Below are 27,539 nucleotides of genomic sequence, written 5' to 3' on the forward strand. Positions count from 1 at the left end.
GCACCGGCACACCAGGTTCCAGTCCCAGTCCGGGGTGCCGGATTCTGTCCTGGTTGCCCCTCTTCCAGGCCAGCTCTCTGCTGTGGCCCGGGAGTGCAGTGGAGGATGGCCCAGGTGCTTGGGCCCTGCACCCCATGGGAGACCAGGAAAAGCACCTGGCTCCTGGCTCCTGCCATCGGATCAGCGCGGTGCGCCGGCCGCGGCGGCCATTGGAGGGTGAACCAACGGCAAAGGAAGACCTTTCTCTCTCTCACTGTCCACTCTGCCTGTCAAAAAAAAAATAAAAATAAAAATAAAAATGAAAATAAAATAAAATAAAGAAAAAATATAACTGAGATGTGCTCAACTAAATTTTACAAATAGAAACCAAGTTAAAATAACTCCCCATCTCAACCCCTACAAGCACCAAAAACCCTTCTGCTCTAGTTGTCTAAATATTCCAGATTGGTAAGTACAGTAATATAGCAAAGCTATGTAGAGGGGTGGGCATTTGATCTAACAGTTGGGATACCTGCATCTCCTATCAGAGTGCCTGGGTTCAAGGTCTAGGTTCTACTCCAATTCCAGCTTTCTGCTAATAACACACCCTGAGAGGCAGCAGCTCCATGAGGGTTCAAGTAGTTAAGTTCCTGTCACCCACTCGGGAGGATCTGCACTGAATTCCAGGTTCCCAGCTTCCACCTGGCCCAGCCACGGCTACTGCAGACAGGACGCAATCCATCCCTCTCTCTTTTCTTTTCTCCACCCTGCTCATGAATTAAGATTTCTTAAACGCAATGTAGAGTTACCTAAAACAAATAGCAAAATCAAATTCCGGGACCAGCACTGTGGCGTAGCAGGTAAAGCCACCGCCTGCAGTGCCAGTGTCCCATATGAGCACCAGATCAAGTCCCAGCTGCCCCACTTCCGACCCAGCTCTCTGCTATGGCCTAGGAAAGCAGTGGAAGATGGCCCAAATCCTTGGGCCCTCACATCCACACATAGAACACCCAGAAGAAGCTCCTGGCTTCAGATCAGCACAGCTCCTGCCACAGCAGCCATTCGGGGAGTGAACCGGCGGATGGAAGAGCTCATTCACCTGCGCACTCTCTCTTGCTTGTTTTCTGCCTCTCTATAAATCTTTCAAATAAATAAATCTTTTTTAAAAAATTAAATTCAAACACCATAAGGTTCATTTAAGTTGTCAATGTTCTCACTCCTGGTTTATTAAAGCATTATTGTGGGGCCAGTGTTGTGGCACAGTGGGTTAAACTGCTGCCTGCAGTGACAGCATCCCACATGAGCACCAGTTTGAATCCTAGTTCAAGTCCAATCCAACTCCCTGCTAATAATGTGCCTGGGAAAGCAGCAAAAGATGACTCAAGTACCTGGGTCCCTGACACCCATGTGGGAGACCTGGATGGAGTTGGAGGTTCCTGGCTTCAGTCTGACACAGCCCAAGCTGCTGTGAAGATTTCTAATTCTTTCAAATAAATAAAATAAACTTAAAAAAAAAAAAAAAGCATTATTCACTCATACTACTATAAAGTAAAAAGGCACAAAAGATCCAGATAATCTGATGATGCAGTTTCAACAGTAATCTTTTTCACTTATTCAGCATTTCCTCAATAAGATAGTGCAGGTTACCCATTTACCTTTCTCTGAACCCTGTGGTCTGTATACAGCTGAACCCTTGCCTATTTAGCCAGGAAGGAAAGGAATGTATTTCCTTATCCTTTGTACCTACAGAATCCTCAGACCACACAAGGACTCCTTTCCACCTCACCAAATGGTTTGCTCTCTCTTGGGCTGGGCTGGGTACTGTCCTCTGTGTTACCCTGGATATGGCTCTCTACACCCATCTCATTTTATCTGTTAATATGTTAATTCCCTCACCAGCCATAAATTCTTTATATACCTAACTCTGATACGTGTTTGCTGAGTAAACTGAATATCCAAGCAATAGTTCTTGACCTGCACCAAAGGTAACCAGAAGACTACCATTACAAACAAGCAATAATAAAAGCTACTTTTAAGACTATCATCCAGATGGAAGTCATTTTCAGTCAGACCTATTACCAAATTATTGACAATGGTCACGTATGTACTTAGTTGATAAACAGAAAAAATACAGCACCTTCAAATATTCTTTCAAAATACTTCTGCATGTATTGTTTTAGTTTGTGCTTAGAATTCATTTTGGGTTATATCAGCCAAAACATATTTCCCTGTTTCCTAACTCCAGAGGCACAGAAGCAGCTCTTGTCAGCCACGTTGCCTAGAAGGGGAAACCCCATCACTGCTACATGACTCAAACTGCTCTTACTCCACAATACACTGGATTTAAGAAATGAACTATTCCAACACATCCATTCTCCAAATTCTAATCAGAGGGCAAAAGCACACGTGCAAAAACCTTCTATTTTACTACCCTATCCCATTTTCTTCCTATTTATTAACCTCTTTTCTCAGATACTCACAAGAATTTTTCTCACTCCAACTAGTGTTCAATTTTCCATTATGAGGAATGGTAAAACAAACCTGATACTCTGGCCCTCAGTTATTCTGTGACTGCAGACACCTGAAGCCCTGTGTCTTCATCCTTGCCATCAGTTTTTATGATCTCTGCCTGCCAGCTTGTCATGCCTGTGTGTCTAGTCACCCATAGGCATACTATCCAGTCTCTATCTCCTGAGCCTCCCCCTAGCCAGATACCCATATATCAAGATTTTTGCACTGACGATAACTGACCCTCTTCCCTTCTACACATTATTAACTGTCCACTTGTTGAACAACATCAAACATGTATTAAGTACCAACTACTTGCCAGGTACTATTGTAAGCACTGAGGACATAACAGTTAAAAAATCCCTTCTGGGGTGGCACTGGCTTGGGACATCTACATACTGAAATGTCTAAGTTTGAGGCCTGGCCCTGCTCCTGATTCCACCACCAGCCTGCTAATGCACTCCCTGGAAGGCAGAAACTGATAGCTCAAGCAGCTGGATCCCTACTACACTTGTGGGAGAACTGTGTTGTTTCTGCCTCCTAGCTTTAGTCTGGTCCAATCTTGGCCACTGTCAGCATTCAGGGAGTGAACCAGCGGACAGAAGCTCTCTGCTTCTCTGCCTTTCAAATAAACAAACAATTTAAAAAATACATCCCAGGGCCGGCACCGTGGCACAATAGGTTAATCCTCCACCTTCAGCGCCAGCATCCCATTTGGGCGCCAGTTCTAGTCCCGGCTGCTCCTCTTCCAATCCATCTCTCTGCTGTGGCCTGGGAAAGCAATAGAAGATGGCCCAAGCGCTTGGGCCCTGCATCCGCATGGGAGACTGGGAAGAAGCAGGCCATTAACAGTGAGCTGGATCTGAAGTGGAGCAGCCAGGACTCCAACTGGTGCCATATGGGATGCCAGCGCCACAGGCGGAGGCTTACCCTACTATGCCACAGCACCCACCCCAATAAATCTATAAAAAAAAAAGGGGGGGGGAGAGACACTACTAACTGGAGTAACACGTTCTGATTGTAGACAGAACAAACTTCAACAGGCCAAGGGCAGAAGAAATCATTAAAATGTTGCCTAAAATAACCCAAGTAGAGGACAGCAGTTCCTTAGACTACATTGTAGCTCAGAATACTCCCAAGTTTCATACACTATATGACCTCTGCTATCTCTGCCTTTCAAATAAACAAACAAATCTTTAAAAAAGAAAAAAAAAAAAAACCTGCCAATCACATGTTGGCTTGCCTTAAGAGTGTCTAGTTAGTATGATAATTCAGTTGGCCTGTTAGGAGTGGCTGTCCCTTGTTCCTCTCCCCTAAAATTACAGCCACCACTTAGGATACTAGCATCCCCTATCAGACTGCCTGGTCAAGTCCCAGCTACTCCACTCTTCAATTCAGTTTCCTGCTAGTACACCAGGGAAGCAGCATATGATGGCCCAAGCTCTTGGGTTCCTGCCACTTATGTGGGAAGACCTAGATGGAGGTCCAGGCCCCTGGCTTGAAACTGGCCCAGTCCTTGGCTGCTGCAGTCATTTAAGGAGTCAACCAGTGGATGGATGATTTCCCACACACACCCCTGAATACTCTGCCTCTCAAATAAATAATTTTTTTAATTAAAAGAAAATTTTTTGAAAGGCAGAACTACAAATGAATACAATGTGCCTAGAAAACGCAGATGGCCCAAATACACCACAGTGCTGGCCCCAAATAACTTTTTTTTTTAAAAGCAGATGATGCTATCCTCCATAATTACCTTTGTTAGAAAATAGTTATTAACAATCCATTTACCCCAAGGCATTTACATCAAGATACCAACTTAAAGACAAGTCACATTTGCTTTCATTTATTTGTAAATAAGAAAGACTAAATTTGATGCCAGAATAACCTTTCATGTGGTAAAGTGGATAAAGTCACTGCCTGCAACGTCAACATCCCATATGGGCACCAGTTCGAAACCCAGCTGCTCCATTTCCAATCCAGCCTCCTGTTAACACACCAGGAAAGCAGCAGAAGGTACAAGTGCTTGAGGTCCTACTACCCACATGAAACTGAGAACAATCTCCTGGTTCCTTGCTTTCACTTGGTCCAGCCCCAGCCACTGCACCCAGCTGGGGAGTGAACCAGCAGATGGAAGATCTCTAACTCTGACCTTCAAATAAATAAATAAATCTTTTTTTAAAAAAAGTAAAATAACTTGTCACAAATATGATCGTGGTGTTTTTCCTGCTCACTAAACAGAACCCAGCATAGCACTTCACAATCCTGTTCTATCTTCTGCCACTCACTTGTATGTTTCAAAACAATGAAACTACCTTTATTTTTTTATTTTATTTTTTTTTGACAGGCAGAGTGGACAGTGAGAGAGAGAGAGAGACAGAGAGAAAGGTCTTCTTTTGCCGTTGGTTCACCCTCCAATGGCCGCCGCGGCCGGCGCACCGCGCTGATCCGATGGCAGGAGCCAGGAGCCAGGTGCTTATCCTGGTCTCCCATGGGGTGCAGGGCCCAAGCACTTAGGCCATCCTCCACTGCACTCCCTGGCCACAGCAGAGAGCTGCCTTTATTTTTAACTACCTTTTTAGAATGAATTTTGTTTCCATACTTTCAGACATATTCTTTCACTGCTTTGAATAGCCTCCTCTCTAACAATCACTTCTGTTCCAATATCCATCTTCCACCCACCCACACATAAAACCCACTATCCTTCCCATTAACTTATCTCTCAATCTCTTTCCAACCTTCCAGAACAAGCACAAAGTTAACTCCTGTATTATTGTTCCCCAACTCCTCGGGAGTTAGTAAGCATATCACTCCATCTTTTACTACTGCCATTATCACATTGCACTGTATTTAACTGCTTCTGCCTCCCCACTAAACATGAATGTCCATAAGGATAGAGACTGTATCCTACTTAAGTTGTATCTCCCCAAATAGCCCCAACGGCAGGGTCAGGGTGGTCTGAGGAAACTTCCTTGTATTTGGTAGATTTTAACATGTTTTTTGAATGTATAAAGTTTGAATCCCAAGATAGTAACATCTGAGCAAGTATGGCAATAGGGAAGATAAAAGTACGAATGTAGTGATGTCCCACATCATTTTTTTTATTTATTTGAGAGACAGAGTTACAGAGAGAGGTCGAGACAGACAGAAAGAGGTCTTCCATCTGCTGGTTCACTCTCTAGATGGCTGCCAACAGCCAGAGCTGCGTGAATCTGAAGCCAGGAGCTTCTTCCAGGTCTCCCATGTGGGTGCAGGGGCCCAAGGACTTGGGCCATCTTCTAATGCTTTCCCAGGCCATAGCGGAGAGCTGGACTGGAAGAGGAGCAGCGGACTAGAACCAGCGCCTATATGGGATGCCGGCTCTGCAAGCCAGGGCTTTAACCCGCTGTGCCACAGCACTGGCCCCCAATCTCACATCCTTAAGAATATACTTGAGGGGCCAGCATTGTAGCACAGTGGGTAAAGCTGCTCTCGTGACACCATCGTCCCAGATGGGCAATGGTTCCAGTACTGGCTGCACCACTTTCAATCAATCCAGCTCCCTGCTAATGGCCTAGGAAAAGCAGGAGAATATAGCCTAAGTTCTTGGGCCTCTGCCACCTACAAGGGAGACCTGGAGGAAGCTCCTGGCTTCGGCCTAGCCCAATCCTGCCTGTTGTCGCTACATGGGGAGTGAACCAGGAGATGGAAGATCTGTCTCTGTCTCTCCCTCTCTCTATGTAACTCTTCCAAATAAATGAATAAATCTTTAAAAAAAAAAAAACTAAATACTTTCAGATGTTTCAGAAATCTCAAAAGATTAAGAAAGGCCCCTGAGCCAGTGCCGCAGCATAATAGGTTAAGTCTCTGCCTGCAGTGCTAGCATCGCATATGGGCACTGTCTCAAGTCCCATAACTAGAGAAGTCCCAAACTAGAAAAAGATATTAAGAGGCTGCTCCTCTTCCAATTCAGCTCTCTGCTATGGCCTGGGAAAGCAGTGGAAGACAGCTCAAGTCCTTGGGCCCCTGAGCCAGCATGGGAGACCTGGAAGAAGCTCCTGGCTCCTGTCTTTGGATCGGCCCAGGCCCAGCTCCAGCCGCTGAGACCATTTAGGGAGTGAACCAATGAATCCAAGACCTTTCTCTGTCTCTTCCCTCTCTGTAACTCTACCTCTCAAATAAAATCTGTATATTTTTTTCAAAAAGGCAAAAACCTCAACTATTTATGCAAAAAGGTATGAATAAATAATGTGTCATATCAATTTTTTCAAAAAATTACAACAGTAGACAGAACTATAAGAATAACTTATAGGATGGGGCTGGTGCTGTGGCGTAGTAGGTTAAACCTGCCTGCAGCCCCGGCATCCCATATGGGCACCTGCTGAAGTCTCAGCTGCTCCTCTTCCAATCCAGCACTCTGCTAATGGCCTGGGAAAGCAATGATGAATTTTTCAAAATTTTTATTTTATTTTATTTGAAAGGCAGAGTTACAGAGAGAGGTAGAGACAGAGATCTTCTGTCCTCTGGTTCATTCCCCATGTGACCACAATGGCCAGGACTGGTCCAGGCTGCAGCCAGGAGCCTAGAACTACGTCCAGGTCTCCCACATGAGTGGCAGGGTCAGGACTGCAAGGAATGATAAAAAGGGTTTATAATAAATAGAAAGTACTTAAAATAGTTGTACACTACCCACTATGATTAGATGCACTGCAATCCTGAATTTATTCTAAACTGTCAAGGAGGGGCCGAAGTTGTGGCATAGCAGGTTACAGTAGTACTGACATTCCATATCACAGCAGAGGTTCAAGTCCCAGCAGCTCCATTTCTGATTCAGCTGCATGCTAAATACACCTGGGGAAGCAGCAGAAGATGGCCCAAGTACTCGGGCCTCTGCCACTCACATGGGAGACCTGGATGAAGTTCCTGGCTCCCAGCTTCAGCCTGGCCCAACTCCAACTAGTGCAGCCATTTGGGGAGTGAATCAGCAGATGGAAGAACTACCCTAACTCCCTGCCCCATCAATCTGTCTTTAAATAAAGTAAATCTTGGCCGGCGCCGCGGCTCACTAGGCTAATTCTCCGCCTTGCGGCGCCGGCACACCGGGTTCTAGTCCCGGTCGGGACGCCGGATTCTGTCCCGGTTGCCCCTCTTCCAGGCCAGCCCTCTGCTGTGGCCAGGGAGTGCAGTGGAGGATGGCCCAGGTGCTTGGGCCCTGCACCCCATGGGAGACCAGGATAAGCACCTGGCTCCTGGCTCCTGCCATCGGATCAGCGCGGTGCGCCGGCCGCGGCGGCCATTGGAGGGTGAACCAAAGGCAAAGGAAGACCTTTCTCTCTGTCTCTCTCTCTAACTGTCCACTCTGCCTGTCAAAAAATAAAAATAAAAAATAAATAAATAAATAAATAAAAAAAAAGGAGAAAGGTTAACTTTTATCTCTGATATGGGGATGTTACTCCAAGCAGGCAAGTTAGGATGCTGAAAGGATGAGCCAGGATGGAAGACAGAGATAAGCCAGGAAGCTATCAGGTTTGAGGTTCACTTAACAAGATAAGTGCCTATTATATTTAAGACATTATCCTGGCCTTTCAAGAGCTTATGTGTAAGGGTGGAGGAGGAGTGTTACACAGAGAGACCCACATAACACCTGTCAGAATTGAGTGTCACCAGGGAAGTACAGAGGTAAAGGTCACATATAACTAGAAGAACAAAGGTAAGTTTCAGGAGGAAGTCTTATTATTTGACCAAGCTCCAAAACAGCAAGTAAAATTTGTTTAAGTAGAAATAAGAAAAGGAGCACTGCTGGGGCCGGAGTTGTGGCACAGTGGGTTAACACCCTGGCCTAAAGAGCCGGCATCCCATACGGACGCTGGTTCAAGTCCTGGCTGCTCCACTTCCGATCCAGCTCTCTGCAATGGCCTGGGAAAGAAGTAAGAAGATGGCCTAAGTCCCTGGGCACCTGCACCCGCGTGGGATAGAGAAGATTTCTCATTTAGTTTTGGATGCAATAGTTTGCTCCTGCAGAAGAATTCATTAAAGCATATCCACCTTTGAAGTTTTTGTTGTTTAAATAGCTACAGATCCTACACACAGTTCAGTAACTGCTTCTCATAGTACAAACTGAAATATTTTCAAACAAATTTGTTATTAGAAATTATCTTGGCCGGCACAGCAGCTCACTAGGCTAATCCTCCACCTGTGGCGCCGGCACCCTAAGTTCTAGTCCCAGTTGGGGCGCCAGTTCTGTCCCAGTTGCCCCTCTTCCAGGCCAGCTCTCTGCTGTGGCCCGGGAAGGCAGTGGAGGATGGCCCAAGTGCTTGGGCCCTGCACCCACATGGGAGACCAGGAGAAGCACCTGGCTCCTGGCTTCGGATCAGCGCAGCGCTGGCCGTAATGGCCATTTGGGAGGTGAACCAACAGAAAAGGAAGACCTTTCTCTCTGTCTCTAACTCTGCCTGTCAAAAAAAAAAAAAAAAAAAAAGTAGATTCAATGGGGCCGGTGCTTTGGCATATCCCATATGATGGTACCAGTTCGTGACCCGGCTGCTCCACTTCCAATTCAGCTCTCTGCTTTGGCCTGGGAAAGCAGTAGAAGATGGCCCAAGACCTTGGGCCCCTGCACCTGCAAGGGAGACCTGGAAGAAGCTCCTGGCTCCTGGCTTCGGGTCGGCGTAATTCCAGCACTTGCAGCCAACCGGGAGTGAGCCATTGGATGGAACACCTCTCTCTCTCTCTATCTCTGTCTCTCTTCCTCCCTCTCTCTCTCTGCCTCTCCTCTCTCTGTGTAACTCTGACTTGCAAATAAATAAATAAATCTTTAAAAATAGATTCAGAATATTAATGACTACTAATCCAGGATATAGAAAAAAGTAAAATCACATATTTATCCTCATACCACATCCAAAAATAAGCTCCATGTGGATTTTTAAAGTAAGCAATTAAATATACTAAATGTGAACAGCTTTAAAACTTTCAGAAGGGGGCTGGCGCTGTGGTGCAGCGGGTTAAAGCCTTGGCCTGAAACGCTGGCATCCCATATGGGCACTGGTTCGAGACCCGGCTGCTCCTCTTCTGATCCAGCTCTCTGCTATGGCCTGGGAAAGCAGCAGAGGATGGTCCAAGTCCTTGGGCCCCTGCACCCACATGGGAGACCTGGAGGAGGCTCCTGGCTCCTGGCTTCGGATCGGAGCAGCTCCAGTCATTGTGGTCAACTGGAGAGTTAACCAGCGGATGGAAGACCTCTCTCTCTCTTCCTCTCCTTATCTCTCTGTGTAACTCTGAGTTTCAAATAAATAAATAAATCTTTAAAAAAAAAAAAAAAAAAAAAAACTTTCAGAAGGTGACAAAGGAGAGAACCTATGAATTCAGGGTAGAGAAAGACTTCAAACAAAATATTGAGTACAAACCATAAAAAGAAAATTAATAAGCGTGTCGTATGCTTCAGAAAAATCAAAACCAACTCCTAACTCATATACTAGAGAGTAAATGTTCAATACATATAACCAAAACATCTAAATTCAGGGTCCAGATTGCATAACAAGTGAATAAAATGAATACAAAGGAATACAAGTGGCAAAAACTTTAATAAATCTTATTTTTTTACCAGTTAAACATTTAGCTATAATGTCTATCACACCCCAGGCACTATGCTAGGCCCTAGAGATACAACACTGACAAAAAGAGAAGTCACTGACCTCAAGGTGAGGTGAGACATACAAGCAAGTCACTATATATTTTACATCAAATGATAATAAGTACTAATAAAGGATAAGAGAACAAAAAGGCAATTAAGAAAAGGAAATCTATATAGCTAAGAAACTAGAAAAAGATATTAATCTTTACTAGTAATCACTAGTAAATAGAATTTAACTTTACAATGAAATATTATATGCTCATCAGAATGGCAAATTATCATTACAACGTGTATCAACAGAAATGCTTCAATGCTGCCATAACGTGGCAGCAGTATAAAGTGACAGCAGTATAAAGTGGATTAACCTCTGGAGAATAATGTGATATAAGTAATGTTTATAGAAATGTACATCCAGGGCCAGCGTGGTAGCACAGAGGCAGGAGGGGCTGTGAGCTGCCACTTGTACACCAGCATCCCACACTACAGCCCTTGGGAAAACAGCAAAAGATGGTGCTGCCACCCACGTGGAAGACCCAGATGGGAGTTCCTTGGGCCCAGCTTCAGCCTGGCTCAGCCCCAGCTGTTACCGCCATATGGGGGGTAAACCAGCAGACAGAAGATACCTCTGTCACTCTGCCTTTCAAATAAATCTTTTCTTTTTTTTTTTTAGACTTATTTATTTAAAAGGCATAGAGAAAGAGAGAGAGAGCGAGAAATCTTCCATTGGCTGGTTCACTCTCCAAATGGCCACAACGGGCAAAGCTGGGCTGATCCGAAGCCAGGAGCTTCTTCTAGGTCTCCCACATGGGTGCAGGCAAGCACTTGGATCATCTTCCGCTGCTTTCCTAGACTCATTAGCAGAGAACTGGATCAGAAGTGGTGTAGCCAGGACTCCAACTGGCTCCCATATGGGATGCCAGTACTGCAGGTAGAGGCTTATCTTCTATGTCACAGTGCCGGCCCCAATAAATAAACCTTTTAAAAAACAAAATAAAACAAAAAGTACACATCCCATAACCCAGCATTCCACTTTAAGATATAAACCTAGAAGCTCTCCCTAGTCAGTAGAAAAATCTACACATGAACATTCTTGAAAGTCAGCACTGCAGCACAGGGCATCAAGCTACTGCTTGTGAAGCCAACATCCCATCAGAATGCCAGTTGAAATTTTCAGCTACTTCACTTTCCATTCAGTCTCCTGTTAATGTGCCTGGGAAGGCGGTGGAAAGTGGCCCAAGTGCTTGGGCTTCTGTTAACCTTGTGGAATGGAATACCTGGATAAAGCTCCCGGCTTGGGCCTGTCCCAGACCTGGCTATTTCAGCCATTTAGGGAATGAACGAGGGATGGAAGATCTCTGTTGTATTACCTTTCAAATAATAAATCTCAAAAAAAAAAAAAAAATCAGCAGCAACAGCAATGTTCTTGAGAGCCTTCTGTGCAAACAGGAAAATGAGTTAAATAAAAAGTGGCACATTCAACAATGAACACTATACAGAAATGAAAATGAAGTAGGTATAACATATATCATGAATGACATCCCAAAACTAAAACTGAGCAAAAAAAAAAAAAGGTACAAAATATACTAGTATCAAACAACTTATATGAACCTTAAAAACACCTACCAATATTTTGTTAAAGAAAGCAGATTTTTAATAGAAGTCTACAAAAATAAATATAATTTATAAACACCAGTATCAGAAGAGTGGTTGGGGGAATGAGAAAAAAACCCTGGAAGACTGAACCATGGTATCAGTTTTATTAAATTGATATCTCAAATACACAGGCCTTTGTACTTCTTGAGCATGTCCTCACGTCACACGCTTTTTCTAAGCATTAAATAAAGTATGTTTAATGACATACTTTAGAGTTTGACATACTTTGGAGTTATGCCACTTTAGACTTCCTTTCCCAGTTCCTATCCAGAGGGGAAAAAAAATATCTCCCTTGGACTGTGTGCCACATCTGTAGCTTCCCTTTCCTAGGCACATTAACAGGGAGCTGGACAGGAAGGGAAGTAGCAGGTTGTGGCACCTTAACCTGCTGTGCCACAACACTGGCCCCAGCCACACACATTTAGATCTCTGCAAACAACTTCTAAAAATTGAAACAGGACTCATAAAGCAATGTCTTTAGGGTCAAATGAAACAACTTCACATGCATTAAAGGCTAAGCACAAGAAGGGATGGCTATAGTAAATACAGGCAGAATGGTTAAGAACAAGAGCTTTGAAAACACATGAAGAAACCTTAATGAGAATCCTGACTCCCCAACTATGCAGGCTTGAGCAAAGCGTATAAACAAGTGTCCTCATCTCCCAAAAGCACACTTATCTCAAATTTATTATAAAAATTAAATGAATTAGCACTTTGTAGAGCACATAGTACACTGTAGTCGAAAAAGGCAATTTAAAAGATAAAAACAAGAAACAGAAAAGGTAGTAATACTCAACAATGAGAATTTATTTTCCTACATTGTTTCAGAAGGTTTATTTCACAGTTCATTAAGATTCCCCACCCCAGCAACATGCTTAGATATCACCAAATTCTTAAAAGACATTCCAGCTTCTAAAATCAGCTCCAAAAAAACTGTACACAAATATTATCTGCACAACAGAAAGAGATAAATATCTACCAGGTCCAAATCAGGTGCTAACTTTTCAGTGAGAAAAATTTTACAGGATACTCTGCAAAGTTTTAGCAAGAAATGTGGCCAATAAAAATAAACTGAGGACCAGTACTGTTGCGTAGCAGGTAAAGCCACAGCCTATAGTACTGGCATCCCATATGGGCGCCAATTTGGGTCCATGCTGCTCTACTTCTGACCCAGCTCTCTACTATGGCTTGCGAAAGCAGAAAATCAGAAGATGGCCCAAGTCCTTGGGTCCCTGCACGTATGTAAGAGACCCAGAAGAAGCTCCAGGTTCCTGGCCCAAATTGGCCCAGCTCCAGCCATTATAGCCATTTAGAGGATGAACCAACGGATAGAAGACACACCCCGCCCCTGCCTCTCTGTAACTCTGCCTTTCAAATAAATAATAAATCCTTAAAATAAATAAATGAGTATTTTTAACAGGAAACTAGATTATTCAAGCTATTATATCAAACGCTGGTTTTGCATGCACAATGCTTTAGGACAGAAGAAGAGCATCAAACTAATATACTCAGGACATGTAGATTTCAACACAATGGCTAAGACTAAGCTAGGTCAAAGTCAGGAGACTGGAACTCCATCTGATCTCCCACATGGATGTCAAAGTGCCACCTTTTGCCTTCTCAGGCACATTAGCAGGGAGCTGGGCCCCAAATGCCCGCTAACAGCAGGGGCTGAGCTGGATATAAAGCCAAGAACAGAGAACAGGGACCACAATCCAGGTCTCCCACAGGGTGGCAAGAACTCAGTTACTTAAGCTACCACCCACTGCCTCCCAGTGTCTGCATTAGCAGAGAACTGGAGCCAAGAACACAGCTGGGGCTCAAACCCAGGGACTCCAATATGGGACATGGGCATGTCAACCACTAGGCTAAATACTAACCCCTAAAATTCTTAGTATCACTGAACTATATATCTTTAAATTGTTAAAATGTTAAGACTTTATGTTATATGTATTTTACCACAACTTTTAAAAATAAAGGAGATACATGGAAAGATATGATAAAGTAAATACAGCAAATGTTAGCAAAAGCAGAATCTCTGATAGGCATATGGATGCTCACTATACAATTCTTTCACCTTTTCATTATGTTTCACATCTTTCCTAACAAAATGTTGGAGGAAAAAATAAAACAAAAACTGTTCATCCCTGCTGGAATACACTCAATGCAGATTAACCACCCAGTATGAAGGAAACACTGGCCTTAGAGGAATGATGAAATTTAAGACCAGCTTATTAAACTAAATGTTCTAAAAGTGCTGCTGACTACATTTTCTAAAAGTTCCTTCTAGCTACATTCAGTGAGATCATAACAGCTGTAATAATACTAACTCAGGGAGGAATAAATTTGCCTACCGGTCTCAAAATAGACACTAAACAACTAAGCTTTAGCTCACCCACCATAAATATCCAGTATCCCGGAAACATTTCAAGTCGATTTGAGCAACGTATTAGTCTGCTTCTTAAAAATAACCAATTGGGAGCAGGGCAGAGGGGGAGAGACACAAGCAGGCTTTGTCCCTCAGGGGGTAGGGCTATCGCCTTCACATCCCCATCTTACACTGAAGCGCTGGTAGAGACCTGGCTACTCAGCTTCCCGTCCAGCTCCCTGGTAACGCCTCCTGGAAGACAGAAGAGGACAGCTCGTGTTTGGGCCTCCTGCCACCCAAGTGGAAGACTCAGATGGAGTTCCAGATTGGCCCAGCCCTTGCTGTTGCAGGCATTTGGGGAGTAAACCAGAGACTAGAAGTCGGATCTCTCAATCTCAATCTCAGTATCTCTCTTCCTTTCAAATAGATGAAAAATTTTTTGAGATCTTTTTACATATTTTTTATATTTATTTATTTGAAAGAATTACAGAGAGGCAGAGACAGAGACAGAAGTCTTCCATTGGCTGGTTCACTCCCCAGATGGCCACATTGGCCAGAACTGTGCAGATCTTAAGCCAGGAGTCAGGAGCTTCTTCCACATCTCCCACATGGGTGTAGGGGCCCAAGGACTTGGGCCATCTTATACTGTTTTTCCAGGCCATTGCAGAGAGCTGGATCAGAAGTGGAGCAGCTGGGACTCAAACTGGAGTCCATATGGGATGCCAGCACTATAGGCAGCAGCTTTACCCACTATGCTACAGCACTGGCCCAAATTAAAAATAACTCATCTAAATAGAAATTAAATTCTAAAGGTATTTCAACCAACAGTCTGTATATCACATTTTTAAGATAAATTTAATTTGAAAGGCAAACTAACAGACAGAGAGTTGGATTGGTCAATCAGTCTTCCAACTGCCAGTTCACTCCCCAAATGCCCACAACAGCTGAAACTGGGCAGGCTGAAACCAGAAGCCTAGAACTCCCTCCAGGTCTCTCCCATGGATGGCAGGAAAGCAAGTACTTGAGCCATCATCTAAAGAAGCTGGATCCTTAAGTGATGCAGCTGGGACTTGAATCGGCCTCAGGAGTCCCAGGCTTACCCCACTTGAGCCACAACACTTGCCCACATATTTTCATTACAATAAATGTCTGGTACTTACTGGCATTTATTAAGTTGTTAATGTCATATTTCCCAGAAAAAGAGAAATCAAGTAACACCAATACTAGTCCTTGCATCAATCCAAATTCTAGTTCCTACCCAGTTGTTTTTAAAGTGAATAATAGGGGCCGAGTCAAGCCATTGCCTGCAATGCCAGCATCCCCTATAAGCCAGCTGTTTCTGTCCTGGCTGCTCCATTTCTGATTCAGCTCCCTACTAATGTACCTGGGAAAAGAGCAGAAAATGGCCCAATTGCTTAGGCCCCTGCTACCCATGTGGGATATCGAGATGGAGTGCCAGGCTCCTGGCTTCGGCCGTTGCAGGCATTTGGGGAGTGAACCAGCAGGTGGAAAATCTTTCCCCTTCCTGTATTTCTGTTTTCCAAATAAACGAATAAATCTTAAAAAAAAAAAAGAGAGAGAGAGAGAGAGAGAGAAAGAAAAGAAGGAAGGAAGGAATGACAGAGGAAACTTGCTGAGTAACTTTAAGCAGTCTCACCTCTACAGATTTCTCTATCAATCTTTTATTTATCCTGCCCTTTTTAGAGAAGATTGAGTTATTTACCACTCACAAACATCACATAGGATTTCTGAAAGCAAAGCTACGGACCTCATAGATGTAAATTATTTTTTAAAATAACTGGTTCTTAAATCTCAGGACAAGAGCCAAAGTCTTGTTAATTACAAATTCAGCAACTTCTCTGCTTGGCCTTCTACCTTCTGTCAGAGGCCAAGTTATGCAGTTACAACATTCCAGATGCTACAAAGCAAACCAGGCAGAACAAAAATGAGGACACTGCACACAGGCCAGCTAAAAAAGGCACAGGCAGGGGTCAGATCAATGCCTTCAGGCTTTCTAAAAGTCCTTGATTTTCTCCAGCTTGGAAACAATTCAATGTTCTCCCCTTTCCCCCCAGCTCCTGGCTTCACCTCCTTCTTCCAGAGTTACCTAAATGCCTTTTTAAAAGAAACAAAGGAATCAGAAGAAAACTAAGGTGACAAAATGCTAAGACAGTAAAATGATTTAGAATAAGGGCATTAGAGACCTACATCACATATCCAGAACAGGGACAGTAAACTAAAATGCCTACAAACAAGTAAAACATAGAAATAAAATAATAAGTACCAACAGACACTGCTCCTTGTCAGGGATACACAAGGAGCTGCGGTGGAGTCTGTGACAAACTGGAAAGGATATGCCCCAATGACAACAGGCAGCCGCTGCAAAGCAGAAATACAGATTGATGGCTGCCAAACTGGATTTTTCAAGAGCAGTCCAAGTCCAAATTTTTATATGAAATCTCCCTATTGTAAATATCGACAACTAATTCAAATTTACAACAGTATGCACCAAATAAAACATATCTGGAGTGGATCTAGTCCATGAGCCTTCAGTTTTCAACTTCTGCATAAAAAGGAAAAATATATGCATCTTTCAGTGTAGAACTCTACCTTCGGGGCCAGCATTATGGCACCGTGAGCTGGGGCACCACTTGTAACACCAGCATCCCATATCAGAGCACTGCTTCAAGTATGGCTACTCCACTTCTAGCCCAGATCCCTGCTAATGTGCCTGGGAAGGCAACAGGATGACACTCTGCCACTCACACAGGAGACCCGGAATGGAGTTCCTGGCTCCGGGCTGCAGCCTGGACTAATCCTGGTTGTTGCAGCCATTTGGGGCATGAACCAGGGAATGGAAGATGTCTTTTCCTCTCACACCCCACCCCATCACTCTGTCAAATACATCTAAAGTATCCAGTCTAAATTTGCAGCAGAAAGCACAAGCATTATCCTCTGAAAATACACTGAAATACTCTGAAAATACACCGAAAAAGAAATGACTGAACATCTGAAACTTCTAATTGCTAAAAGAAAGCAAGAAGAAATCACCTTGTTTTTTTAACATAACATGCTCCTTTTTTTGCCATTAAAATAGGACTGCAGGGCCAGCATTGTGGCACAGGTTAAGCTACTGCCTGAAATACCAGCAGCACATGGGAGCAAGGATTCGAGTCCCAGCTGCTCCACTTCCAATCCAGCTTCTTGATTATAAGCCTGGGAAAGCAGAAGATGACCCAAGTACTTGGGGCCTTGCATCCACATGGGAGACCCAGATGCAGTTCCCGGCTCTTGGCTGCCACCTGGCCCAGCCCTAGCCATTATAGCCATGCAGTGAGTAAACCAGTGAATGGAAGGTCTGTCCCTCTCTTTCTGTATATCTGCCTTTCACATAAATAAATCTTTAAACAAAAATAAACATAATAAAATAGGAACTGCACATAAAATCTAATGGAATAAAATACTAGGAAAAAAATTTTTATGAAACTGGGCTCACTGATTTCAGCTTCCTGGGGCTGGTGTTGTGGTGCAGCGAGTTAAGTGTCACCTGCAATGCAGAAATCCCATAGGAGCACAGTTTGAGTCCCAGCTGCTCCTCTCCCAATCCAACTCTCATTTAATGCACTTAAGAAAGCCATGGGGCCAGCGCCGCGGCTCAATAAGCTAATCCTCCGCCTGCGGCGCTGGCACCCTAGGTTCTAGTCCCGGTCCAGGTGCCGGATTCTGTCCCAGTTGCCCCTCTTTCAGTCCAGCTCTCTGCTGTAGCTCGGGAGTGCAGTGGAGGATGGCCCAAGTCCTTGGGCCCTACACCCGCAAGGGAAGACCAGGAGAAACACCCGGCTCCTGGCTTCGGATCAGCGCGGTGCGCCGGCCGCAGCGGCCATTGGAGGGAGAATCAATGGTAAAGTAAGACCTTTCTCTCTGTCTCTCTCACTGTCCACTCTGCCTGTCAAAAAAAAAAAAAAAAAAAAAAAGGAAAGAAAGAAAGAAAGCAATGGGTGATGGCCCAAATCCTTGGGACTCTGCCACCGATGTGGGAGATCCAGACAGACTTCCAGACTCCTAGCTTTGCCCTGCAGTCATGTGGGGAATGAACCAACAGATGGAAGATCTCTCTTTAATGCTTTCAAATAAGTAAATCTTTCAAATAAATTTCGACTTCCTCATGATGAGCATCATCAGTACCTATCTTCTAAACAAAAATTAAAAGACAATTTCTCTCTAGCACAGCATTTAAACTTGTTATATCTCCTACCCCAAACCAAAAAAGCAATTCCTTTGAAAGACCAAGAAAGTCAATCTTTAAGAAAAAGTACCAGAGGCTGGCACTATGGCTTAGTAGGTTAAGCCTCCACCTGCGGCACTGGCATCCCATAAAGGCACCCATTCAGGTCCCAGCTGCTCCTCTTCCTCTCCAGCTTTCTGCTTATGGCCTGGGAAAGTAGCAGAAGACGGCCCAAGGGCTTGGGCTCCTGCACCCATGTGGGAGACCTGAAGAAGCTCCCGGCTTCAGATCAGCCCAGCTCCAGCTGTTGTGGCCATTTGTGGAGTGAACTAGCAGATGAAAGGCCTTTCTCTGTCTTTCCCTCTGTAATTCTACCTCTCAAATAAACAATCTTAAAAAAAAGAGAGAGAGAGAGAGGGAGAGGAAGTACCTGTTTCTCTTACTGTGCTTACTAGTAAGCCTTGGACAATTACATTTTTATGGGTTATGAACACACATTTCAGAGTCCAAAGGAGGGGCTTTTTTTTTTTTTTTTAAGTTGCTGTTTTTGGAGACCAGCATTGTGGTATAGTGGGTTAAGTCGCCACCAGCAAAGCCAACATCCCATATGAGTACCAGTTCAAATCCTGGCTGCTCCACTTCCAATCCAGCTCCCTGCTAATTTATCTGGGAAAGCAGCAGAGGATGACCCACATACTTGGGCCCCTACACCTACATGGAAGACCAGGAAGAAGCTCCTGACTTTGGCCTGGTCGAGACCTAGCCATTGTGGCCATTTGGGGAGTGAAACAAATAAATATTTTTTAAAAATAAAGTGCAACTTTAAGATTTTATTTTATCTGAAAACAGAGTTACAAAAAAAGAGAGAAAGAAGACTTCCATCTGCTAGTTCACTCCCCAAAAGGCCAAAGCCAGGAGCCATAAGTTTTGTTCAGATCTCCCATGTGAGTGGCAGGGGCCTAGTACTTGGGACATTCTCTGCTGCTTTCCCAGGTGCATTATCAGGGAGCTGGATTGGAAGTGGAGTAGCAGAGACTCAAACCATGCACCTACAAGATGCCTGCACTTGCAGGTGACAGCTCAACCTACCGCACCACAACACCGGACCAGGAAGCTGAAAGTCAGTGAGCCCCGGACTCACTAACTCGAGTGCAGTGAAACAGCCAGGTCTTAAATGGGTGCAGATGACAGCTTAACTCACTGCACCAGAGTGCTGGCCTCCAAAGCAACAGTTTTTAAAACTGAGATTCATGAATACAGTAGAAGGAAAAGATCTTTTTTTTGAAAATCTACAGTCTCGCAAAAATCTGACATAGTTCACAGGCCCCCTGGGGTCTGCAATCACAGAAAAACATCTTGCGCTACAGACTTTTTTTTTTTTTTTTTGGACAGGCAGAGTGGACAGTGAAAGAGAGAGACAGAGAGAAAGGTCTTCCTTTGCTGTTGGTTCACCCTTCAATGGCCACCGCGGCCGGCACACTGCACTGATCCGAAGCCAGGAGCCAGGTACTTATCCTGGTCTCCCATGGGGTGCAGAGCCCAAGCACTTGGGCCATTCTCCACGGCACTCCCTGGCCACAGCAGAGAGCTGGCCTGGAAGAGGGGCAAACGGGACAGAATCCGGCGCCCCAACCGGGACTAGAACCAGGTGTGCCGGCACTGCAAGGCAGAGGATTAGCCTAGTGAGCCATGGCGCCAGCGTGCTACAGACTATTAAATCTATTTAATCTTCAAACCCTCTGCCTCATTCCACCGCAACACTATTCCACCACTATATGCCAAGCAACTACCATCTCCAGCCTGGGCTAGAACAATAGCCTTGTAACTGTCATCTCCCATGGTTCATTTTTCCATCTTTGCAAGATTGATTTTAATTATCTCAACTCAAGTCACAAATCCCTTCCTTCCCCATCCCTTATCTGTACTACTGAAATGACTCAGTAGCAAATACCCGTGTCTCTCTCTCGTCAGGGTGGGTCAATGGATTTCCTCTTCCACCTTGCCTCTCAACTCTTCAACCACTCTCCTCACCGTGTCAGCCGTACTTGGCATCCTTCCTGTTCCAACCCACACTTACTCCTCCCCCTCTTCAGTTCTAGCACTTGCTCTTTCTTCCACCTGGATGCCCTACCAAATTGGTTCCTTAGTCTCTCAGAAAAACTTCTCTGACCACCCTTAGATCTCCCCCTTTACTATGACTATTAGAGTCCCCTCTTTAAAAAAAGAAAAAAGATTTATTTATTTGAAAATCAGAATTACAGAGATATCTTCCAGTCGCTGGTTCACTCCCCAAATAGCAGCAATGACCCGGGCTGAGCCAGGCGCTCCATCGGAGTCTCCCACATAGGTGCAGAGGCCCAAGGACTAAGCCATCTTCTGCTGCTTGCCCAGGCACTTCAGCAGGCAGCTGGATTGGAAGTGGAGCTACCACACTGCAGGTGGAGCTTAACCTGCTACATTACAGGGCCAGCCCCTAGAGTCCCCTCTTGAAACCTCCAAGTCCCGTCACTCAGTTTGTGATTTACTTGCTTATCTTTTCTGTCTTCTCCCACTATCTTGCAAAATTCCCAAAAGACTGGATCCCATCTGTCTCACACCTCACTGTACTCTCAGAGGCTGGTAAATGGTACTCTCATACACTGTCTGTTGAATCAATGGACCAGAATCAAACAATGAATTGATCTCAGATGTTTACAGAATGAAGGCAGGTGGAGGTTGGCATTGTGGCATAGCAGGTATTCGATATGAAAACCAGCTCTCTGCTATGGCCTGGGAAAGCAGAAGATGGCCCAAGTCCTTGGGCCCCTGCACCGGTATGGGAGACCCAGAACAAGCTCCTGGCCTGAAGCCAGCACAACTCCTGCCATTGCGACTATCTGGGGAGTGAACCTGCAGATGGAAGACCTCTCTCTCCCTCTGCCTCTTTGTAACTCTGCCTTCTAAATAATTAATTAATTTTTTTTTTAAAAAAAAGAGGACTTGGGGAAAAAAATGTGCAAGAAGCAATCCACTAAAACCTACTGAGAACAGCATTAACCACACTTCAATTCAGATTATCACTATAACTAAGAGAAACACTCTAAGATTCCCAATGATTAGGACTATTTATTTTAAAACAAACACATAAATCATGTCTGCACTCTCCCAGCCACACTCATCTCATCCCATCTCTGTGCTAACCATGGACATAATCCAAATTTCCACCCTCCAATTGCTCAGTGCAAAACACTTTACCCTTTTAGTAATCCACAATTCACTGGATACCCCTAATTGAAAAGCACGTACACTTGGCATCAAAGAGATACACTAACACCCTGCAACTGCTGCTGCTGCCAGTACCAGCACCACTGCTAAAACTGGCTACACTTAAGACTGCAAGCTACAAACATCAATCTCAAAAACTGGAGACCTTTCACCGGTGCTTAAAAGGTTTGAAAAACAAGGAGATGGAATTATGTATTAGACACAAAGGGTTTTAACTGAAAAGTTTCTTGTTGAAACTACACTGCAGCTCTTTTAAACGATGTTACCAGGCTGAAAAGGTTGCAAGATAAACTTGTTATCTGCATGTACCAGAAAAGAACAAACTGAGCCCGATTTGATCCCCAAGTAGCTCACAGCAGCTACTTGATTTTTTGGCTGTCTTCTACATAATAATACACATTAGGCTGCCTAAACAACAGGATGGGATTACAACCCTCAGTATTACCACAAACAAAAAGGGGGAGGGCCATCCAAAAGGGACGAAAATTGACGGTGTAAAGAGTGCCTTTCCACTCCAGGCCCACAATCTGGAAACCTGAAAAGAATGGTGATAATAGCAGTGACTAAGTCGTCTTTACATTATTTCATTCAATCCTCATACTAACTGTAAGAAGTAGGCAATGTCATTCACTGCTACTAAGAAAGCGGAGGTTCCTAGAAACGGACTCTCGACCTAAAAATCGAAAGCTGGCAGAGCCAAGATTCGAACTCAGGTACACGGGCTCCAGAGGCCTTTCCGCTGTGCAGCCACTGGAAGCTTCAGCGGCGCTCTCCTGCCAGGCCCTCCGATCTCAGGCTTTCCCTTCAATCCAATTAACCACCTCCCGGCAAACACTACTCTCGCGGACGGCTTCCAACTTCTGGGCACCAGGGTTATTGCTCACCAGCCTCCGCTGCCGCGCAACGCCCCTAAGATTCAGGAGGGCAATGGAAATAGCTGATAAAAGTGGCCTCACCTCCAGCCAAAAAAAAAAAAAAGTAGGAACACTATTATTCCCGTCGGAGACAAATTTGGATTATGCTTCTTTTGGCCACAAGGCAGAAGAGAACGGAAGCAGTATTAACAGTAACTGAGTGCCAGCCACATGCGCTCTAGGAGAAGACAGAACCAGGCCAAGGGAGACGGTGGGGGGGGGGGGTACTCCAGAGTTCCGGGAAAACGAAAACCCAAAGGGAGAGGCGGCGGCAATGGAGGCCTCCCCCAGCGACTCCAAAGAAAAGAAAGAAGCCTAAGGGCTGCTCCGGAGGACTGGGCCTTGGAAACCAGGCCGGGAGCGGGGGGGGGGGGGGGGGGGCTGAAGGGCGGGGAGGGGGAGGAGCCCCAGGGAGCAGGGCCCGCTCAGAAGAGGCCAGGGTGGAAGCGCCGGCGAACGGCTCCGCGATAGGCCTTTCCCGCGACCCTGACTCAGTCACAGAGAAGAAAAGATAAAAGAGGAAACGACTAGAGCCGGCTGAGCCGTCCTAACTCCCATCAGAGGTGCTCACTCACCTGGGCCCACCGCAGCGACCGCAGCTGCAGCCTCGCAACGGCACAACCGGCCTGAACCTCGCCCCCGCCCGACAGCGCGCTCCGCGTCCCCGCTCTCCGACTCCGGCGGCAGCGGCGCCGCCCCGCAGCCTCCTGGGAAATGTAGTCCTCTTCCCGCTTCTCCCTGCCGACCTGACGGTCTCGTGAACTACGCTTCCCACAAGAAAAAGCGAGCGTTGAGCCCGCCGCTTTGCGTCACGCGCCGAGCTGTCGTCCGTCACGTGGGCTGCTCCGTCCCGTCCCCTCCCCCGCGCCTGGGTGGCCCGAGGAAGAGAGAAGAAGGTGGACGGAAGGGGCGGGGGCGTTGCTGACGCCACTACCCCCACCATTTTGTAACCAGCCTCAAGGGAGGGCCTGGGCCCCACCCACTCGCCGGCCTGCCTGCGTCGTGGAAAAGTCTGTGAGCTGGGAGTCGGATTCCCTACATTTGAGTCTCTGCTTTACCGCTTCCCGCTTTGTGGCCCTGAGCAAATCATCTCCCCTCTTTGAAGTCGTTTCCTCCCCTAGAAAATGAGAATGAGCATTTCTACCCGACAGCGCTGTTGCGAGGCTCCCGCGAGAGTAAGGCACATGAAAGCATCTGATAGGTTCAGAACGCCGAGCAAAATGGAGGGATTAGTTGTTGTTGTTTTTTTAATTGTTGATGAGTGACCTCCTTTGGAGGAGCCCGGATAGGCAACGACGCCCTCCGCCAGCCTCACCTCCCGTGCTGCTCCGCCCCGCTTCCGTAATTTACAATGAGGGCGCAGAAAGAGGTTTTCTGAGTGTGACCCAGAGTCGTTTAAGATGGGTGCCACTTGCCTATCGAACCGGAAGTTTGTAGCCTTGGAATCCGCGTTGTGAGCAGACCGCTGAGCTGCTGTATAAACGCATGGAGGTTCTGCACAGGCTGACTGGCTCTGCAGTTCCTGCCCTAGTGAACTCGCACAAGAGGGGCTCAGAGGCCCCTCTGCTGTGCCGCCTTCTGAGCCCAAGAGCCACCCCACCCCAACCTGGGCTTCCATAGCCATTTGCACCTGACACTCAGAATATCAGGGCCTGTGTTTGTCTTCCCCGTCCAACTGTGAGTTTGAGAGCCAAGAGGAGTTTTTGTGGATTTCTGTATCCCCAGGACACAGTAGACAAAGTGCAAATCAATAAATATTTTAAAAATTCTAACTTCTTCCCGAGCTAGCTCAACCAAGTCCCCTAAGCAGTAGTCCTTCCGTGCTGCTCGTCCTCACCTCCTTGGAGCACTTCCGGTGGGTAGCATACTGTGCATGCTTCTTGAAATGTCTGGGTTCTATTTAGTTGTTTCGGGTGTTTTGTTTGTTTGTTTGAGATTTATTTATTTGAAAGGCAAAGTGATGGGGGGAGAGATCTCCCATCTGATTCTTTCCCCAAACCAGAGGATGGAAGATCTCTCCCCAGGCCCAAGCCAGGAGCTAGTAACTCCATTCGGATCCCCACGAGGGTTACCGTCTGCTACCTTCCCAGCACATTAACAGGAAGCTGGATCTGAAGCAGAGCAGCTGGGACTCAAATCTGCATTCGAATACAGAATATTGGCATCACAGGCATTGCTTCCACTGCATCACAACACCAGCCTCTGTTTAATTTTCAATTCATAGGTTGTGCAGGGGGTGGAGGCTGTAATGTATATCATGCCTGGTGCAAAACGCTGGGAACACAGTGGTAAACCGGATAGATACACAAACTACATGGTGGGGGCAGGCCTTGTGGCACAGCAAGTTAAACTTTTTTTTTTTTTAAGATTTTTTTTTTTTTTTTGACAGGCAGAGTGGACAGTGAGAGAGAGAGACAGAGAGAGAAAGGTCTTCCTTTGCCGTTGGTTCACCCTCCAATGGCCGCCGCTGCAGCCGGCGCACCGCGCTGATCCGATGGCAGGAGCCAGGATCCACGTGCTTTTCCTGGTCTCCCATGGGGTGCAGGGCCCAAGCACCTGGGCCATCCTCCACTGCACTCCCTGGCCATAGCAGAGAGCTGGCCTGGAAGAGGGGCAACCGGGACAGAATCCGGTGCCCCAACCGGGACTAGAACCCGGTGTGCCGGCGCCATAAGGTGGAGGATTAGCCTAGTGAGCCACGGCGCCGGCTTAGCAAGTTAAACTATTGCATGGGACACCCACCTTCTCTAACAGTGGTTAGAATCCCAGGTACTCAGCTTCTGATCCACCTCCCTGCTAATAACCCTGCTACCCACCAGGAAGACTGGGATGGATTCAAGGCTCATGGCTTCAGCTTGGCCCAGCCCTAGCTGTTGCAGCCATTTAGGGAATGAAGGAGGAACTAGAAGATCTGTCTCACCCTGTCACTCTGCCCTTCAAATAAATAAATCTTTAAGATTTTTTTTTTTTTTTTTTGAAACCTACTTGGTCATTCCTGTTGATTTCTGCAATACTCTACTCTGGATCTTCTTACCTCTCCCAGCCTCTGCCCCTGCCCTGGCCCAGAAATTTCCCTGCAGGGTTCCAGTCTCTACCCTTCCTTCTCATTCAGACTCTCTGAGTAAACTCTCTCCTTGAGTCATATGGCACTCAGTTAACTTTTACATCTCTTTTAGGAATTTTACTCCCTCATCTACATCTTAGACTCAATTCACTTAGGAAATTCCCGATGTTTGGGAGCCATCATACTCTGATTCCCCACAAGTATCACAAACTGAACTTGCCAGAAACTGACTTCTTCCCTCCAATATGGTATTATCTAGCTAATTGTATATTTAATTGTTGTATGTCTGCATTCTCCATTAGGCTATTTATTTACTTCAGAGAGAGAGCATAGACAGATCTTCCATCACTTCCCAAATGGCCACAGCAGCCAGGTGCAGGCCAGACCAAAACCAAGAGCCAGGAACTTCTTCCTGGTCTCCCACATAGGTAGCAAGGACCCAAGTACTTGGGCCATCTTACACTGCTTTCCCGTTCATATCAGCAGGAAGCTAATCAGAAGCAGAGCAGCCCACACTTGAACTGTGCCAAATGGTGGCTTACCATACTCATGACAACTGGGCTTTGAGATCCTCTCATGGAAAAAAAAATTCATTACTCCACTCATTTTTTTTTAACACTTACTATGGTGCCAGTCTCTATGCTAGATACTCAGGAAAAAAGTAAAACTAGTCTAGTGATTAAGATGCCAGCTGAGTTGCTCATGTCCCACATCACAGTGCTGGGTCCAGTACTGTGCTCTAACACCCTGGGGTGGCAGCCACCCATGTAAGAAATTTGGGATTGGGTTCATGGTCTTTTTTTTTTTTTTTTTTTTTTTTTTTTTTTTTTTTGACAGGCAGAGTGAATAGTGTGAGAGAGAGACAGAGAGAAAGGTCTTCCTTTTGCCATTGGTTCACCCTCCAACGGCCGCTGCTGCCAGCGCACTGCGGCTGGCGCATCACATTGATCCGATGGCAGGAGCCAGGTGTTTCTCCTAGTCTCCCATGTGGGTGCAGGGCCCAAGCACTTGGGCCATCCTCCACTGCACTCCCGGGCCACAGCAGAGAGCTGGCCTGGAAGAGGGGCAACCGGGACAGAATCCAGCGCCCCGACCGGACTAGAACCCAGTATTCAGCGCCGCAAGGAGGAGGATTAGCCTATTGAGCCACGGCGCCGGCGAGGTTTATGGTCTTTGCTTCAGCCTGGTCCAGACCCAGTTATTGGAGGCATTTGGGGAACAGACCAGTAGAAGAGAAATCTGTCTGCCTTTCAAGTAAATTAAATTGACAATAAATAAAGTTTATGGAAAATGGAATAATTAAAAATATTTTTACTGTTTCAACCAACTTTTATTTACAGAATAAAAATCTCTTCAACATTCCTTCATTTAGTCAATGGTAGAGAGTCTTATTAAACAGACACAAAACCTAAACATCATCACTTATATTTAAACAGAAATACAGATCATTAGAAGTATATGAATGGAGGGGCCACCACCTGCAGTGCTGGCATCCCATATGGCCCCAGTTCGAATCTCAGCTGCTCCACTTCCAATCCAGCGTTCTGCTATGGCCTGAGAAAGCAGAAGACACTTGGGCTCCTGCACCCACATGGGAGACCCGGAGGAAGCTCCTGGCTCCTGGCTTCGGATCAGCGCAGCTCCAGACATTTGGGGAGTGAACCAGCAGATGGAAGACTCTCTCTCTCTCTCTCTCTCTGCCTCTGCCTCTGCCTCTGCCTCTCTGTAACTCTGCCTTTCAAATAAATAAATAAATCATAAAAAAAACCTAAATGAACATAGAAAACAAAAAGTTTTTACTTAAGCAGTTACATGAATGAGGTTGTTTTTACGTTTCTTCACTGACAACCGCATTTTAACCATTGAACAAGTTGTGCTTAAATTAACAGTAGTAAAAATGTGAAAATTCACATTTAAACATGAAAATATGGAACAACATAAAAAGAACAGGAAGCATC

At 45.6% G+C, this 27,539-nt stretch overlaps 1 protein-coding gene and 1 long non-coding RNA gene across 13 annotated transcripts in view; one reads left to right on the top strand and one right to left on the bottom strand.

Moving 5' to 3' along the window:
• The window catches only part of THRAP3 (thyroid hormone receptor associated protein 3), a 65,502-nt gene extending 42,121 nt beyond the window's left edge, over positions 1–23,381 (bottom strand). For 3 of the 12 annotated variants that reach the window (XM_070078745.1, XM_070078741.1, XM_070078744.1), the window contains exons 1-2: positions 23,093–23,178; positions 14,146–14,366 (exon numbers count right to left, since the gene is read on the bottom strand). The gene's annotated coding sequence lies outside the window, so the exon portion shown is untranslated. Of the gene's footprint in view, positions 1–14,145; positions 14,367–23,092 lie in introns of all 12 variants that reach the window. The other 9 variants (XM_051832198.2, XM_070078743.1, XM_051832195.2 and 6 more) reach the window with 8 other exon arrangements.
• LOC138850682 (uncharacterized) lies at positions 23,382–27,349 on the top strand. Its single transcript, XR_011390783.1, has 3 exons — positions 23,382–23,692; positions 24,306–24,372; positions 27,018–27,349. It is a non-coding gene; the product is annotated as an uncharacterized lncRNA (long non-coding RNA).
• The last annotated feature ends 190 nt before the right edge of the window (positions 27,350–27,539 follow it).

This window comes from Oryctolagus cuniculus, chromosome 7 (genome assembly GCF_964237555.1).
Source record: "Oryctolagus cuniculus chromosome 7, mOryCun1.1, whole genome shotgun sequence".
Classification (NCBI taxonomy): Eukaryota; Metazoa; Chordata; class Mammalia; order Lagomorpha; family Leporidae; genus Oryctolagus; species Oryctolagus cuniculus.